Source organism: Pongo pygmaeus, chromosome 3, assembly GCF_028885625.2.
Source record: "Pongo pygmaeus isolate AG05252 chromosome 3, NHGRI_mPonPyg2-v2.0_pri, whole genome shotgun sequence".
Taxonomy (NCBI): Eukaryota; Metazoa; Chordata; class Mammalia; order Primates; family Hominidae; genus Pongo; species Pongo pygmaeus.
In genome coordinates, this window is record NC_072376.2 from 203,283,567 (window position 1) to 203,300,325 (window position 16,759).

Below are 16,759 nucleotides of genomic sequence, written 5' to 3' on the forward strand. Positions count from 1 at the left end.
TTTTCCAAGATTCAGATGTCAAATTTTATACCGTGTAACTTCTCTTAGACCACTTCTTTTGACATTTCTATAATCTAAAGACAGTATCTGCCTAAATCTTCCCCAAAAACAATAATTTTAAAGTTTGATATCCAAAATTTAAAAAGATACAGCAATTATTCTCACACACTCTTAATATTGGAGGGAAATTAGGAGGCTTGAAAAATGCTTATCCCTTTCTGGTTTGGTACCTCTGGTAATTCTTCTAGGAACTTATTCTAAAAATGGTCAAAACATACACAAAGTTTATATATAAAGATACTCAATTGGGAGTTATTTATACTGGTTAAAATGTTTTGTCCTGTTTTGAGATGGAGTTTCACTCTTGTTGCCCAGACTGGAGTGCAATGGCATGATCTTTTTTCACTGCAACCTCCACCTCTGCCTCCTGGGTTCAAGCTATTCTCCCGCCTCAGCCTCCCAAGTAGCTGGGATTACAGGCACCTGCCATCACACCTGGCTAATTTTTGTATTTTTAGTAGAGATGGAGTTTCACCATGTTAGTCAGGCTGGTCTCAAACTCCTGACCTCAGGTGATCCACCCACCTCGGCCTCCTAAAGTGCTGGGATTACAGGCAGGAGCCACTGCACCCAGCCTAAAATTTTAAAATAAACTTAATGACCAAAAATAAGGGATTAGTTAAATTATGCACATTTATATAATGAAATAATCTGCAGCCTATTAAAAGTCATGTTTTATAAAACTTTATTAAAAGAAATGCTCATGATATAATAAATTTTAAGAATATGTCTAAAAGCAATGTATATTGTGTGATCTCATTTTTATTTTATATTTGTATAAAAAAATGACATTTCCTCTGGTTTTTTCTTTGTGCACACACACACATACACACAGATACACACACACACAGACACACACACACAGGCTAGAGAAAATATGCCAAAATATTAGTAGTAATTGCTATCTCTGAATGATAGAATTAGGCATGATTGTTCTTTTATTCCTCATGTTTTACAGAATTTTCCAACTTTCTACTATGAACAAATACTTTTGTAATAGGGAAAATCATAAATGTTATTTCCCTTTTAAAGCTCTTCAAATAAGTTCTTCTGAATTCTACGGCTACCATTTAATTCAATAAACACATTCTGAGGATTAAGTTGGGCCAGTGTTTCATCATTACTATCAAAATAAGAGAGAATGATGGAGACAAAAAACTTCATATGATACACTTTGATGTGTTACATAATACAATGTTTAAATATAATTATATTATTAAACATAATACTTAGAATAATTAAATATATAATTATTGCTGAGTTGCTCTGTTTTATTTATTTACTTATTATTTTTTTTGAGACAGGGTCTCACTCTGTTGCCCAGGCTGGAGTGCAGTGGCACAGTCATGGCTCACTGCAGCCTCAATCTCCAGGGTTCAAGTGATCCTCCTTCCTCAGCCTCCCAAGTAGCTGGGACTGCAGCCGTGAGCCACCATGCCTGGCTAATTTTTGTACATTTTGTAGAGACAGGGTTTTGCCATGTTGCCCAGGCTAGTCTTGAATTCCTGGGCTCAAGTGATCCACCTGCCTTGGCCTCCCAAAGTGCTGGGATTACAGGCATGAGCCATGAACCCGAGGGGCTCTGTTTAATTTATATTCACAATTTAAAGATTTATACTATATGACACGTAATAAGGTACTTGTATTGTTTCCCATCATATTCTATTCTTTGTACATAATCAACACTCAGTATTTCTTAAGGAAAGAACAAAGGAAGGGAAAGAGTAACGATTAAATGTGTTCCTTATAAAAATGAGTATAGTTCCCTACTATGCTATTTCTATGAAAAACTTAAATTTGACATCACTATTTTAGCATTTGTCCTATTTTTTCAGAATATATTCCACAGAACGAGACCAAAAAAAAAATGGTGATTCTCCAAAGGCCACCAGTGAAGCAGGGACGGAAGTTTGTAGATATCACCCCAAACACACTTCGGCTCCAGGAGGCCACCTCAACAAATCCTGTGTTCAGTTTGGAGATGGAGACTTTCTTCACCATTTGACTTGCTCAGTACGACCTTGAGAAAAGGGAAGGCTGCAGCTGAGCTGCTGGTCCTGAGGTCCCTCGCCTGCCTGGCCACTGCATTCCTCCCACTGCCTCCCTTGTCGCTGTGGACCCATCAGACTGCTGCCTCTGCTGATTAGTTACGCAAGACCAACAGTGGTTCTGGAGAGACAAACTAACAAATTACACAGATTTAGCACATAAGTGTGGAAAACAAAAAATTCAGGGCAGAGCTTGGTTTAGGCAGCCTTTTGGTAAACAAATACAGTCAAATCTGTTTCGGATGATTATCTACAGAGTTGGACGCCATGGGAAAGTCAATCCTTTCATAAAAAACATGACTCAAAAGCTCATTAACTATTTTGGAAACGAAAGACTCAGTAAACTCATAAACTTTAATGAAAAAATTAACATATTAGGTTTTTTTAATTTAATAATATAATGTCCCTAAAGTTCCATGATATTTCTGAAGAAATTGCTTTGTATGAAGTCACACTGTTGGGGCTCAAGCTAAAAGCCATCAGCCAACCTCCATGGAAATCAAACACTGGTTTGAGTGGTGGCTTGGGAGAAATACACACCAACAATCAACATGTCCTGTCTCAGTATGATGTACCTGAGCGTCCTGTCTCAGTATGATGTACCTGAGCGTCCTGTCTCAGTATGATGTACCTGAGCGTCCTGTCTCAGTATGACGTACCTGAGTGACCCGAATCTTTAAGAGGCAAGAAGCAACTTGGTATGTGGTTCATGTTTTTAAGGAGAAGGGATGGTTTCTCTCCAGGGCTGATAACAGTTAACAGGCTGAAGATAACACAGAAAATAGGAAAAGCTGCCCTTCTCCTAAATGTTCCATTAAAAGTGAAAAGCTTCGCTGCTATATGCAATTGGTTTTGAAATCTCCATGACTGGAAGTCAGAAATGTTAGAAGTTAATACACCATTCAGGGACCAAGTGGATTTCTGATGTTCAGAGAGGATGTTTTCAAGGTGAATCCAAAGCCTATAAACAAACAAAAAACACTCCATCAGCTATATCAGAAACCTTATCCATTATCAGAAAACTTACCCGTATAAATTCTTCATTGCTTAAAATGACAGACTGAAAGCAAAGCCACATGTTGCTTGCTTCATTGCCTGTTGTGGCAGCTTTTAAATCCCTGCCTTCCTAGGAACTGACCTCATAAGAAAATCTTATAAGACTGTCCTGTGGGGAAATCCTCATAACATTTGGGTTAATGCGCTTACACTGCAGGAGAGGTCACCAGGAACATCCAATCATCAGAAAGTCCTACGGGGACGTAATGTTAGCTGGGTCATGGAAGGATCTCTCTCAACACACATCTGGGGTGTTTTGTGGCATATTCTATAGCAGGCCATGTGGCTTAACAGTTAAAATATAGGGCTGAAAGTTACAAGGGTTGGGGGATCATATAGCAGCTGAGCTATTGCCTGACGCGCTGACCCTACACAACTCATGAGTTCGTGGTACTTCAGTCAGTTTAGCTGTAAAATTGGGCACAAAGGCCAGCTTTTACCAAAACCAGATGTTGGACTCCAGCTCTGTTCCTCAACTAATATCTTTTTTTAACGTGGCTGTCAAGTCTCAATGTGTGTGTGTGTGTGTGAGTGTGTGTGTGTAGCAATATATATAGAAAGGCAAAGGCAAACTGGAGCCTACTCTCCGAGTAAGACTGGGAGGGATGAGCAAGGTCCAAGAATGCTGGCCCTGACCCATTCCATATCCTAGCCTCTCCCACCTGGCCAGGCTCATGTCTGTCACAGAAGTTGCAGCAGCTTGTGCACATTCAGAGCCTACTGTTTGGAATAAGTTAATATAACTAGAATCATTTTTACATATCCCTAAGAGAGGCCCTTAATGGGTATAAGTCATGGAAGAGCCACAAATCCCAGCATATAGATTCATACTGACCCTCCTTAGCCCACTACTTTTCTAGGTTGTGGGTCTCTACCACAGAAATAGTTGGTAGACATCAGTTTCCTCCTCTTGAGAACAGTAGAAACTCTTTTAGCTGACTTTCTCTGAAGTCAGCTCCCCCAGTTAGCCAAGCTCCCACTTCCTCTGCAAAGCATGTTGAATAATGCTGTTTCTGGATCCCAAGCACCCCAGGATACGTGCTCCCCTCTCCCCTCCCAGTTGCTGTTTGGGTACCACGAGTCAGTTTACTGTACCATGTACCATGCGTCAGTTTACCAAGCCCATTTACGACAGTTGCCATCATAATTATCTAAAGAACTATTACTGAAACTCAAGTAAGAGTGCACAAAGAAATTTATTGTTTCCTATTCATTAAAAAACTGAAGTGATTATTTTGAAATAGCTCAGTAGGGGTGAGTTCCTATTAAAAACAGTTATAAAATTACATAAAACTCCATAAGGGTTTTGCCTTCAGGATGCTCTACAAGTATCTTTAAATTCTCACTCCATTTGAAAGAAATGGATAATGCATTAGAGTTGTGCTTTCTGGAAGGAAGACAATTAGGATTACAATCAGCCAACCCACCATGACAGAAAAGGCCTTGGATCCATGTGAAAAGTTAGCAACAATCTATTGTATGTTTCTAAAGAGCTGGAAGAGAGGACTTGAGATGTTCCCAACACATGGAAATGATAAATATTCAAGGTGGTGGACGCTCTAAATACCCAGACTTGACCATCGCACATTCCATGCATGTAGCAAAATGTCCCAGGTGCCCCATAAATACGTACAAATGTTACATATTAATTTAAAAGATTGACAAACCGATATATGTGTACACGTTTAAAGTTCAAATAATAGATGCGTATAATAGGTATTTACATGCATAAATAGGTATGCCTATATTTTTATATATATATACATACACACACTAGCACCTACACTTTACATATCAAGTGACTGTTGATTAATCAACAAATAATCCTAATCTTGTCAATCAAGATAACTTTTGTACTATTTCATTATTTTCCTAATTAGTATTCTCCAATTACTAGTGAAGAAGCAAGTCTGTGGTTTCTGACTTTCTTTCTTTCAAGTGTCTCTAACTGTCATTGGCCCATGCAGATTTCACTTGAGCTGTGAACTGAGGTTTTCAGCCCTCACTGGAGCCAGATGGCAGAAAGATTGTTGGTGGGGCTCTAAGCCAGGCAGAAGGCACCCTGCTCTGGGGCACAGCTTTGTTTAATACAACAGCTCCCCTGTGCCCAACATTCATACTGCCCCAGGAAGTCATGCCAAAGCCCAATCCTGCCAACATTCATGATGCAGAGAAAGAAGCCACAGCCTAATCCAACTGGACCAAGCACCCATAGTCTCTCCTTCACTGACTACAGCAAAGCAAGGGCCAACTGGAACATTCAAAACCAGACGGTCGACGATCCTGTCAACTGGAACAGCATATTTTAATAGAAAATATAGTTGATTCCAAAATCCAAGAGCTACCCATCTGTACTCTCAACCAGAAATATAAACAAACAAAAGGATCATGCATTTTATTAATCTTTTTGAAAACTACTGACTCTTGGCTGATAGTGGGTAAGGACTCATATTTTGTCAGTAGTGGCCAAAAAATGACAATATTTTAATAGTAAAAAACTCAGCCTGAGATGTTGTTAGGGAAAGAAAAAGATTGTCTCCCAGTTCTAGTGATCTGTAGGATCCCAGATCTAGTGATCCTATAGGAACGTTTAAGACAGTGAAACATGAAGAGTTAATGGTCACTCATCATAAGAGGACACACAAGGAAGAAATTCTACAGACAACAGCAAAAAGAAATGCTCTTGTGGGGTGAAACTACACTGTCCATGGACTTTTACCACTGCTTTGTGGAGAATTGTTGTGAAAATATAGAATAAGTAGCTGCAGGAATTCTCTCATCAGACACTATTATGCCAGCTCCCAAGTGACATTAGTGTACAGTGCCAAATTTGGAACTAAGGGAAAAAAAACACTTATTTGAGAAAATATTGACATTTACAGGTAGTTACATTACATTTAGCAGCTTGTTGTGCCTTTGATCATCTATGAGCTGCCTAAAGCAGTTTGCTGCTGTATGGAAAAATCTAGACCCAGAGAACCAAAGATATTGTAACATGAGCCAGAATGACATTATCACTGAGAACGCAGCAACATGCGGTGAGAGGAGTCGGCCTGCCTGAGAAACTCAAGATCTCCTTGGAAATGCCTTCTTTTTCTTTAGACATAGTCACTGACTCTTTCTAGCTTGTCTCAAGGTGAGACTTCATCCCAGGTATTTCTTGTGAAGTAAGATTGTTTCACCAGAACCTGAAACATTTTTCCATCACACATTGCCTCACAGTATGTGACAATAAAATGGACTTCAGTCATGTTATTTACATGGAAGAACTGGGCTTGGCAAATTTGCTATGTTCTGTATGAAACCAAGTATACCTTTTAAACTACCTAAGAGTTTGATCTATTACAAATATAACAGGACAAACTCTTTTGACCCATGGTTAAACAAAGTTCTCCAAGACTGGAATTTAAAAGGACACTGCATAAATTCTGTGGTGAGTTGAGACCTTTAGATATCAAGTCTCAGCAAAGTCAAGTCTCCTTCTCACTGTCTCCCAGGCGGAGATTCAAGAATGAACGTGTTGGCTGGGCACGGTGGCTCATGCCTGTAATCCCAGCACTCTGGGAGGCTGAGGCGGGTAGATGACCTGAGGTCAGGAGTTCCAGACCAGCCTGGTCAACATGATGAAACCCCATCTCTACTAAAAATACAAAAATTCACTGAGTGTGGTGGGGGCACCTGTAATCCCAGCTACCCGGGAGGCTGAGTCAGGAGAATCACTTGAAACTGGGAGGTGGAGGTTGCAGTGAACCAAGATTGTGCCATTGCACTCCAGCCTGGGCAACAAGAGTGAAACTCTGTCTCAAAAAAAAAAAAAAAAAAGAAAGAATGAGCATGTTGAGGTGACGCATTCTAGCATGGACCTCCCATTATGGTAGATTATTCAGTCCAGCTTAGCAACTCATTTTATCCCAGGAACAAGGGACTGAATTCTATGTGGGTCACATTTGTACAGCTAAAAACCCCTGTGATCACCAGATAATAATGCATCCTTATGTTCTGCACAGTCTAGTTGTATGTAGTGGGGACACGTGATCACCTTCTCAGCCTTGGTTTTTTTTCTCTCTAGCCAATGGACTTCAGACTGTCAGAGAATCTTCACTTTAGACTGAATACAAATCACCTGCAGAGTTTCGTATACATACAGATGCAGTAGGTCTAGGATGGAGACCAGATCTCCTGTGTTAAAGAACCTTCCAGGTGGTTTGGACACCAATGGGGTGTAAACCACACTGCTGAACCAGAGAGAGATGATGACTTTGAACTCTGAAGGACCATCTCAGTTCTAAAGCATCTAGCACCAGAGTCAGCCCCCAGCAAATTGAGAAACTAGACTTTGGGCTCAGGAAATACCTCCCTGGGTCAAAGTAAACCAAGTTAAGGTGGCAAATTTCCCCCCAAAGTTCTTGTTATTGTCAGCAGCATCAATAGGAATAGGGTATTTGTTCAGCAGCCCTGTTACATTCCCAAAGGTAGATTGCAAAAGTCACGTGGCTGTGTCATTTAAATTTCAGAAATACAAGAGAGTTGGAGCCATTTATATTAGAGTCAGTTTTGTCAAAACAATTTATGGTACATCTCACACCCTGCATGTTTTATAAAATCCTTTCTATAGAAACGGAGATTATTGTGAACCAACCTACCACAGCATTGCCTACTACCAGTGACTGCATTTTGTGATATATTAAGTTATCCTGGTTGGAATTCTACTGTTGATTGTCTAGTGCTATATCCAGTAACAAATCACATGTATGTTATAGGACATCCAGACTGATGTGGGCTCAGAAGGCACCTGCATAAAGTTTTTCAAAGGAACAGTCATAAGTTTTACTAGATGTGACAAAACTTATAAAAGTTAAATAATGTCACGCTTTATAAGCATTTCATTTAATACAACTGAACACATGGAGGGCATTGAGGATAATATTTAATTTTTTCCATATGTGGATTTAATACCACAGAGAAGTTCTAGTCCCAGATTGCTAATTTTCCACCATGTGGTAGCCATTTAGTTGTATTTTTTAAAACACTTACCAAATTACAGAGTCGAGTTTCAGAGGCAGCAGCTATGAGGAGGTTTAGGGTGCATGGTATCCCTTTGGCTTAGCCCTGGGTCTCATGAGGAGGCAGTAAATCATGACAGTATTTTTATGACAGCACTCACTGCTTTTCATAAGAATGAATGTGAGTTTGCAAAGCCACATGCTAATGCACTTCTAAAAATAGATTTGATGAATGGGACTCCTTCGAATTCTGACCAGTTTTAGCCACCTATTGGAATGCAGACCAGCACGGAAGATTCAGCTTTTTCAGACATGTCTATGAATTATAAGGCTTTCAAAAAAATTTTTACTCTGGAAAAGTGAGCTGGATCCAGAGTTTTAATTGCTGATTCTTCAAAGTGAGACTCCAGATATGTCATTTAGCCTCTTCTTTGCTTGTGTATATTCATATCTTTAATTGGGACAATATTTTCCTTCATTTTCATAGCAAAGAAAAGAACAGTCTTAGATAGTCAGGTTAGAGGAACAACACCTCCCAATACCAGCTACAGTTTATCTTCTATGACCATAAACAGGGAATTGAATCTTCTAGACAAGAAAGACCAAACGTCTCTCTATTTATTCATTTTCTGTCTTATTCTAAAATAGCTTTGAGTAGCTGAATCAGTGTCTTGAAGAAATTCTTAGAAAGAGACAAAACCCTATTGGCAGGGTATTTGGGTCGGCAGGTGAAGGCACATATTCACGCCCAGCACCACCATCTAATGTGATAAATTCACAAGAAGGTGCTGTGAAACTTTAACGCTCCATCCAAATGTTAGTGATCATTATTAACTCAGTGAGACTGACCAGAAACCTGGAACCACTGGTCAGAGCCGACATCTGGATTCGATGGTCAGAAATAAGGACACCATGCTGTATACCTATTTGATGATTCATGTCTATCTGGCCCAGGATAAGAGATACCCTTTCAAAATCATCAACCCCTGGGCAGATATGTTTTATCTCCCTGAACCGATTACAGTTAATTCTCCCGGGTTCACATAGTTTGGGACCAAGTCTATTTCACACAAAACTGAATACTCCAGACAACGTACCTAGGAAAACTTAAAAATGCATACATGGGACTCTCCACGGAGCCTCGTAACACAGCGTGGGTGATGGGCACAACTGTCTGACTTTCAGGTTTGCAAAACTAGTGGGCGCAGCCATCAGAACCCCAGAGTGGGAGACTGTCCAGTGAGAGAGACTGCCTGCCAGAATTCTGGAGTGATCTCTCGGCCAAAGAGTATTTAATGGAATCAAAAGTCATACACACTTTTACTCAGGCAAAGAAAAAGTGGCATCTCATTTTCTATGACTAATTGACACTCTCACCCAGTCTCATGGGGCTGGCTACCAGAGGGAGTTGGAGTGAAACGCTTTCAACTTTCCATTTAATGGTGTCTCATTCTCTTACACTTCAAAAAGTCTCCTAGCAACTGGCTGTGTCTCTTGGGGTAAAAATTCTGACTTTCAGGTATCCACAGCAGTGGCCCAGGCAACAGGCATATGCGATGTGAGGAAGAGGCTTTGAGTCTGCATGGGTCCTTTGAGTCTTCGCTAATTTCTGCTATAGAGCCACCAGCTGGCCACGTTTCCTGGGGCCTGGTAGATTCTGCTAAGGCATACCTGGTGAGGTTGTCTTTACTTTATTTTCTGGGACAGTGCCTTGTGCGGCTGTGGGCCCTTTCCCCATCACCTCACCCCAAATCTCTTCCGTGGCCATGTCCGTCTCCTGGAGGGCTGTTTGTGCTGTGACCTTTGCAGCAGGGTCACACCCATTTACCACGGTGGCCCCTGCAAGAAAGGCCTCAGCTCCCAGCAGAGCTGGTGACCGGGGACCTCCCCTGTGCCCTCAGGGCCCCAGCAGGCTAACCAGGCTCCCTCTGCCCTGCCATAGCATGTTCCCTCTGTGATCGCAGCCCTATCCCACCAAAGTTCAAAACAGCGAACAGGAGAACAGGCCTCCTGCCATGGGCTGTCCCTCAGCCTCGACTCCTCTGTGAGATTTCAGCCGGGAGTGGGACCCACGATGCTCATTCGCCGTCTACCTGCCTCTCTCTCCCTTACCCGGCTGCGATGCTTGTCTGTGTCTACCTGCCTCTCTCTCCTTTACCTGCTGCGATGCCTGGCTGCATCTACCTGCCTCTCTGTCCCTTACCCTGCTGCGATGCCTGGCTGCGTCTACCTGCCTCTCTCTCCCTTACCTGGCTGCATCCACCTGCCTCTCTGTCCCTTACCTGCTGCGATGCCTGGCCGTGTCTACCTGCCTCTCTCTCCCTTACCCGCTGCAATGCCTGGCCGTGTCTACCTGCCTCTCTCTCCCTTACCTGCTGCGATGCCTGGCTGCGTCTACCTGCCTCTCTCTCCCTTACCTGCTGCGATGCCTGGCTGCGTCTACCTGCCTCTCTCTCCCTTACCTGCTGCGATGCCTGGCTGCGTCTACCTGCCTCTCTCTCCCTTACCCTGCTGCGATGCCTGGCCATGCTGTAAGGATTCTCCACCTCCTCTGCAGCAGGGAAAGGACTTCCCTAAGGTTGGACTCTGGTTCCCTCCATCCTATTGCTCACAATACACCTCTGTGATCCAGGCTGGTCACGGATATGCTAATAAAGTGAAAGAAATTTAGAAAACTCATTTCCACCTCTCTAGCCCCTGGCTTTTCAGCTTGAGGCAGACTCCACAGCAGGGGCATGTCACACAGACTCAGGAGGCAGCTGAGAGGTGCTCATGTAGGCCCAATAGGGGATAATTTGAACACCAAAATAATTAAGGACAGTAACAAATTACAGGCCATTTATAAGATCTTGTTAATGAGTCCAAGCCAATAATCAATAGGTAAACAAATCAGTGCAGGGAAAAGAAGGATCTCACAGTAGAATGCTAAGCGTCGACTGGGAAACGTGAAGAAGCAACCGTCACTTCGCAGCCACCGTGGTAAACTTCAGTTCAGGCACCAACAGAGGCCAAATCTAGGGGGAGATTTTCATGTGATTTGCATAGTCTCCCAGAGATTAAAGTGATTCAAGTTACCATCAACATTGAAGAACAGATGAACATCGCGTGCCCCTAGAGAAAAACACACATCACTTCTGGCCCGGAATGAGGAACCAGAATCTAACCACGCGGAGCCGTCGGACAAACACAAACCACACGGAGCCGTCGGACAAACACAAACCACGCGGAGCCGTCGGAGAAACACAAGCCACGTGGAGAAACACAAGCCACGCGGAGCCATCGGACAAACACAAGCCACACGGAGCCGTCGGACAAACACAAGCCACGCGGAGCCGTCGGACAAACACAAACCACACGGAGCCGTCGGACAAACACAAGCCACGCGGAGCCATCGGACAAACACAAGCCACGCGGAGCCGTCGGACAAACACAAGCCACGCGGAGCCGTCAGACAAATTCAAAATGAGAAACCATGTCTCTTTCTGAATCGGACTGTATTCTTCAAAACGTCCATGTCATAAAAGGCAAAAATAGGCTTCTGAAATGTTCCAGGAGGCTAGAAAAACGCATGACAATCTCTTCCTAGACTGGATCACGTACAGGAGGCAGAAAAAAGGCTGGGAAGGACTTTATGGGGTCAGTTGACAAAAATGGAACTCCGATGGTAGTTGGATAGGATCACTGTAGCAACATTAACTGTTCTAAAGAGATATCCTTATTCTTCAAAAATAGACACTGAAGTTTTAGGGCCATGATGAATGCAATTTACTCTGAAATAGTACAGGACAAAAATACCAAGAAAAAATTAAAATATGCATAAAACATACATAAGTAAAAATAGAGAGGGCAAAAGTAAAAAGAGAGAGATAAAAAAAGCAAATAAGAGAGAAAAAGGAAAATAATGCTAAAAGTAGATTAATCTGGGTAATCAAGTGTCCTATGTACTATTCTTACTTTAGTAATTTTTCTGTAAATGTGAAACTATTTCCAAATCAAAGTTGTTGTTGTTGTTGTTAATTTCTGTCTTTCCCTTACATGTATTGTATAACTTGGTGGTTTTATTGCAACCTGTAATTTCTGAAAATATTAGACTGGTCGATGAATAAATAAAATAAATTTTATGATGCTTTCAAATAATCTTTAACAAGAAAAAAGTATAGGTAAGGAGCAAAGTAAACATTTGAAAAATAAACTACAGATTTACATATAAAAGCATGATCACTGATTTGATCAGGAAAAAAGCTAAATAAAACTGTGAAAAATGCAAAATTTTTGTCAGTTTAAAAATATAAAGGAATATTTTCTTTAGCTAAAATTAGGCACCGAGTGAGATTATAAAACATATTTTCACATCATATTTTTTCAAAATTGTGTTTTTAATTCACAGATATTTCTAGACTGTCAAAATAGAACAAAATTTATTTCTATAGGGGATAAAGTTGTTAGTGTAAACACAATACATGATTTTTTTTTTTTAGGCAGTGGGAATGCTATTGTTTTCTCTGAATTCATAGGCAAGTTATAATAACCTCCTCTTTTCGATTCTATTAAGTTTTAGAGTTTTGTTTCAGTAACTTAAAACTTCTTTTCAGATTTTTGGTGAACCTTTTATTTTCTCTCTTCAGATGCCTGGTATCTTTATGTATTTTCAAAAGAGAAGCTGAAGATGTACTGAATTTAATGTTTAAATAAAGAAAATGTCTTACTATTCTAAATCTTGTGTTCTAGCAGGATAAACACTTTAAAGAAATGCAATGGAACTCTTTCAACAGAATTTCCGGGTCCAAAAGGTAGGTGGTGATTATTTTGGGGAGAGGTTTCTTGCAACTGGAAATTATGCCAGGTAAAGCCTACTCCCAATTTCTTAAGGGCTATCCTGTGGTTATTGCCTGTAAGACAGCTGACAAATAAACTGGCTTAAAAGAAAAAAGCTAAAATAAAATATGTCAAAAAGCTAAAATATAACATAAACACATAAAATGTAAAACTAACACAAAGCACAAGTTTGTAAGTAGCCTTTGGACAAAGCCTGCATTTCTTTGCCACATGAAATAGAACATGAAAGCACGATAATTCCTGCTTAAACAAAGATCGAGGTTCCTTTAGATCTCTGTGACAAAATCTCACCCACTCTCACTTCCACAAGCAGCACCGTTTTCTGTGGAACTGAGGAGATGCCTCCATCTGAGCAACAACATCTACCTTCTGACCTTCCCCACTTGAACCTCCCTGGCACCATGTCTCCCTGAGCTGTCAACAGTACAGCACACTCCCAGTCACCCACTGAAAATGCAAAAATCTCTTTTAAAGAAAAATAGGAAGACACAAGCTCACTGTGAGCTGGTAAACTTTAGATACATAGAATCCTTATCTGGTGACATAACTTGTAACCTGATTCACTTGAACACCGAGAGCCATGAACAGTCTACAAGGGCCCTTCAGGGAATGAGAAAAGGTTCTCTTTAGACAGAAGCAATCCTCCAGCACCTTCTCCAATTCTGTGGGTTTGCTCCGTGTGATAGCAACTGGAGCTGTGGTTGTCTGGGGTTCAACTGGGCTGAAATACGCGAAATGCTTCACTCACGTGATTGGCATTGGTGCTGGCCATCAGCTGTGAGCTCATCCAGGGCATCTAAGGGAGCATTTCCATTCCCTTCTACATGGCCTCTCCCTGCGTCTTGGACTTCTTACAGTATGGAGACAGGTTCCCAAGACTGAGGATCTCAAGAGCAAGCATTCCAAGAGAAATGAAGTGGCTGTCACTTAAGGCTTGGGCTTAGGAGTTCCAAATGCCATCTCTGTCACATTCCATCCTAAAGCAGTCACAAGGCCAGCTTGGATTCTAGTGACGGGAAATCTGTTCTTTTGACAGGATAGGCAGGAAGCATATGCAGAGAGAGGTGGAATGTTGTGGACCGTCTCAGGAGACCAGCTACCACACTGCACAGCTGACATCGGGCAGCCCTGCCCAAGCCCAGCGGCCTTGCTGATACCCATGTCCTCAGATGATCTGTTTTTGGTTTTGCTTTTGTTATTTTTGCTAGGTTCACAGTCAAATCAGGATAAGTCCGAACTCTCCCAAATCACCCGATCCTCAACCTCATTGTTCTGGCAATCTAAAAAGGAATCATGGTCTACCTACTCACATTTAAATACACATTTTAAAAATAATTCTTTCCTTAAAGCCGATCTTTAAATCAATCATCCTTCTGCATTTTAGCTGTCTGGATGCCAGTCTTATCTTTCCCCTATGGTCTTCTCATTTCCCAGTCATTATAAATTAGCGTGTCAAAAATTCACGTTGCTGTAGCACAACATCACATCCATAATGTAATTCGTGCCCTCAATGAACGAGTTATGCTTCAAAGGCAGATGTCATTAGTAAGTAGTGGAATTTCACATGTGGTTAAAACTTCTTTTTGCCGGTAAAAATAAAACACGAGTCATACTTTAGAGCCATTTTTAACCTCTTATAAAATACAAAAGGTAAGGCAGAAAAGGAGGAAACGATGTTTCTAATCTCTGTTTAATCTATTCCCACTGCGGGCAAATCACTTTTCCTTAGATTTACAAGTTTTCCTATAAATGTGTGACACTGCCTTTGAGTAATTGCTACCCAATAAGTAGCTCTAGCTTCCTCCATGTTTTATTACTGAGAGACAAAACCTTCACCAAATAGACTCATTTCTAGTTGGGAGTCATCCTCAGGGTGTCTGTGAGGACTTTGCTGGGTGCCAGGTCAGAAATGAATGAGCTTTGGCAGAGACTCTGCAGGTGGCCTAATCTAGTCCACATGATGCTCCAGGGAAAGACAAAACCCTCTTACAAAGCAACCTTCTCTTCCAGAAAGGGGGACTATCCCCCAGGGTGGCCATGCCAGACACCTAGTGGGCTCGGATGCTCAGAGAGTAATTGGATGTCAACTACCTGTTTAAGCACCATCTGCCTCTGACCACCAGATATGACAAGCTGTAATATATTATTTAAAAATTGTAGAGTTAAGAGGGTGATAAGTAGAGAAACAACTACAAAAGGAATATTCTTATAGATAGACCAAGTGCTAACAAGAGTTACATGGGAAAAAAAGACATGGTTGAAGTTAGAAGGTGTCAGTAGAAGTGTAATTAACACAGCCCTATAATAATTTTTAACATCAGAACTGGACTATATATGTTGTCATGTTCCTTTTCTTATATAATCCTCATATACTTCACTCTCTTTAAAATAAGTCTGAATTTTTGTATTAATTTCATTTTTAAAGCATTTTCATATTTTTTTCATGCAGCCTTGAGAAGACATGAGGACAGGAATTATTATTCCCATTTTACAATGAAGAAAGCTGAAACCAAAAGTCTTCTTAGATTCTGACCTTTAACATTAGCTCTCCAAACATTCCCTTAAAGGACCAAGTCTAAGCAATTTCAGCAAGAAAATGAGTTTGCACAGATACTAAATTTGCTTTTTTACTGTTTTATCATATACTCAAAACAGAATGGAAAAAGACATCTTGAAACAAATTAAAATACAGTCAGCCCTCCCTATGCATGGGTTTCTCTCATCCTTGGATAGAAACTCACAGATATGGAGGGTCAACTGTGCTATTTTCCATCTGGCTTCAACCACCTACAGATGGGGAGCCTGGGGACACAGAGAGCTGCCTGTATATTTGCCTCATGTGGACACTGGGAATCAGACCTCCTCCTATGTTGAAAGGAAATTATTCCATTTAAGAAGAAAACAGTGTCTTTTAAAATAAATGTAACTATGGAAAAGCACAAGGTGTCATAATTACCAGTAACATCCTTTTATGAGATAAAATGTCTTAATAGGCATCAAGAAAGTAGATCAATGTCCACTTCTCAGTGACTGCAATTATATTCAGTGACAAGATTAAGTGAAGTAACTAATTATTTATTGTATTTAAAATGCTGGTATCACAACTTGGATAATGTATTTTTAAAGGGGGATAATGCACTTTTAAGTTCTAAATTAATATTTGCAAAGAACTTAGAGACCCCTGTGATGTGCAAGTTGGATTTATACAAATGATCTGAAGGACAACGCCCACCCAGCCAAATGAAGGTAACCCTAGGGAAGGAAAGGGGTGCGAGATCATCCTATGATACATGGCACCGAACTGATTACTTTTGCTTGATTTTCAGGCAATCTGAATATACCAGCAGGATCCAAGCTGCTCTGAAATATGGTCTCCAAGGTGGAAATCAATTCATCAAGTCTGTGTCACAAGCAGCCACACAGCGTGAAAACAGCCAACACTTCTCCTGTTGACTGACATCACTTCACGGGTTTAACTTCTGTGCTTCCAAGCCCAACCTCTATATCCTCTCTCCAGGCATTTTACATTTTACTTGCCACTCTCTACTCTCTAAAAGCAGAGAAGCAGCTTTGCGAGAAGTAGTAAAATTATGAGAATAAGCTGGAAGAAATGTTTTGGATAAAGAGCTGGTAACATTTAAAGCAAATTGCTCTGGTATAAATTCAGTCCTGTACTAGCACCATCTCATAGATCACAGAGCAGCCGATCACTGAAATTGATGGGATATTGATTCCAGCAGGAAAATAAAGGGCTAT

At 41.0% G+C, this 16,759-nt stretch overlaps 1 long non-coding RNA gene across 1 annotated transcript in view; it reads right to left on the reverse strand.

The window, feature by feature from the left end:
* Positions 1–1,078: 1,078 nt before the first annotated feature.
* Positions 1,079–16,759, reverse strand: part of LOC129035144 (uncharacterized) — a 100,116-nt gene continuing 84,435 nt past the window's right edge. Inside the window, exon 3 of the long non-coding RNA XR_008502125.1 lies at positions 1,079–3,069. This is a non-coding gene — a long non-coding RNA (uncharacterized LOC129035144). The remainder of the gene's footprint in view (positions 3,070–16,759) is intronic.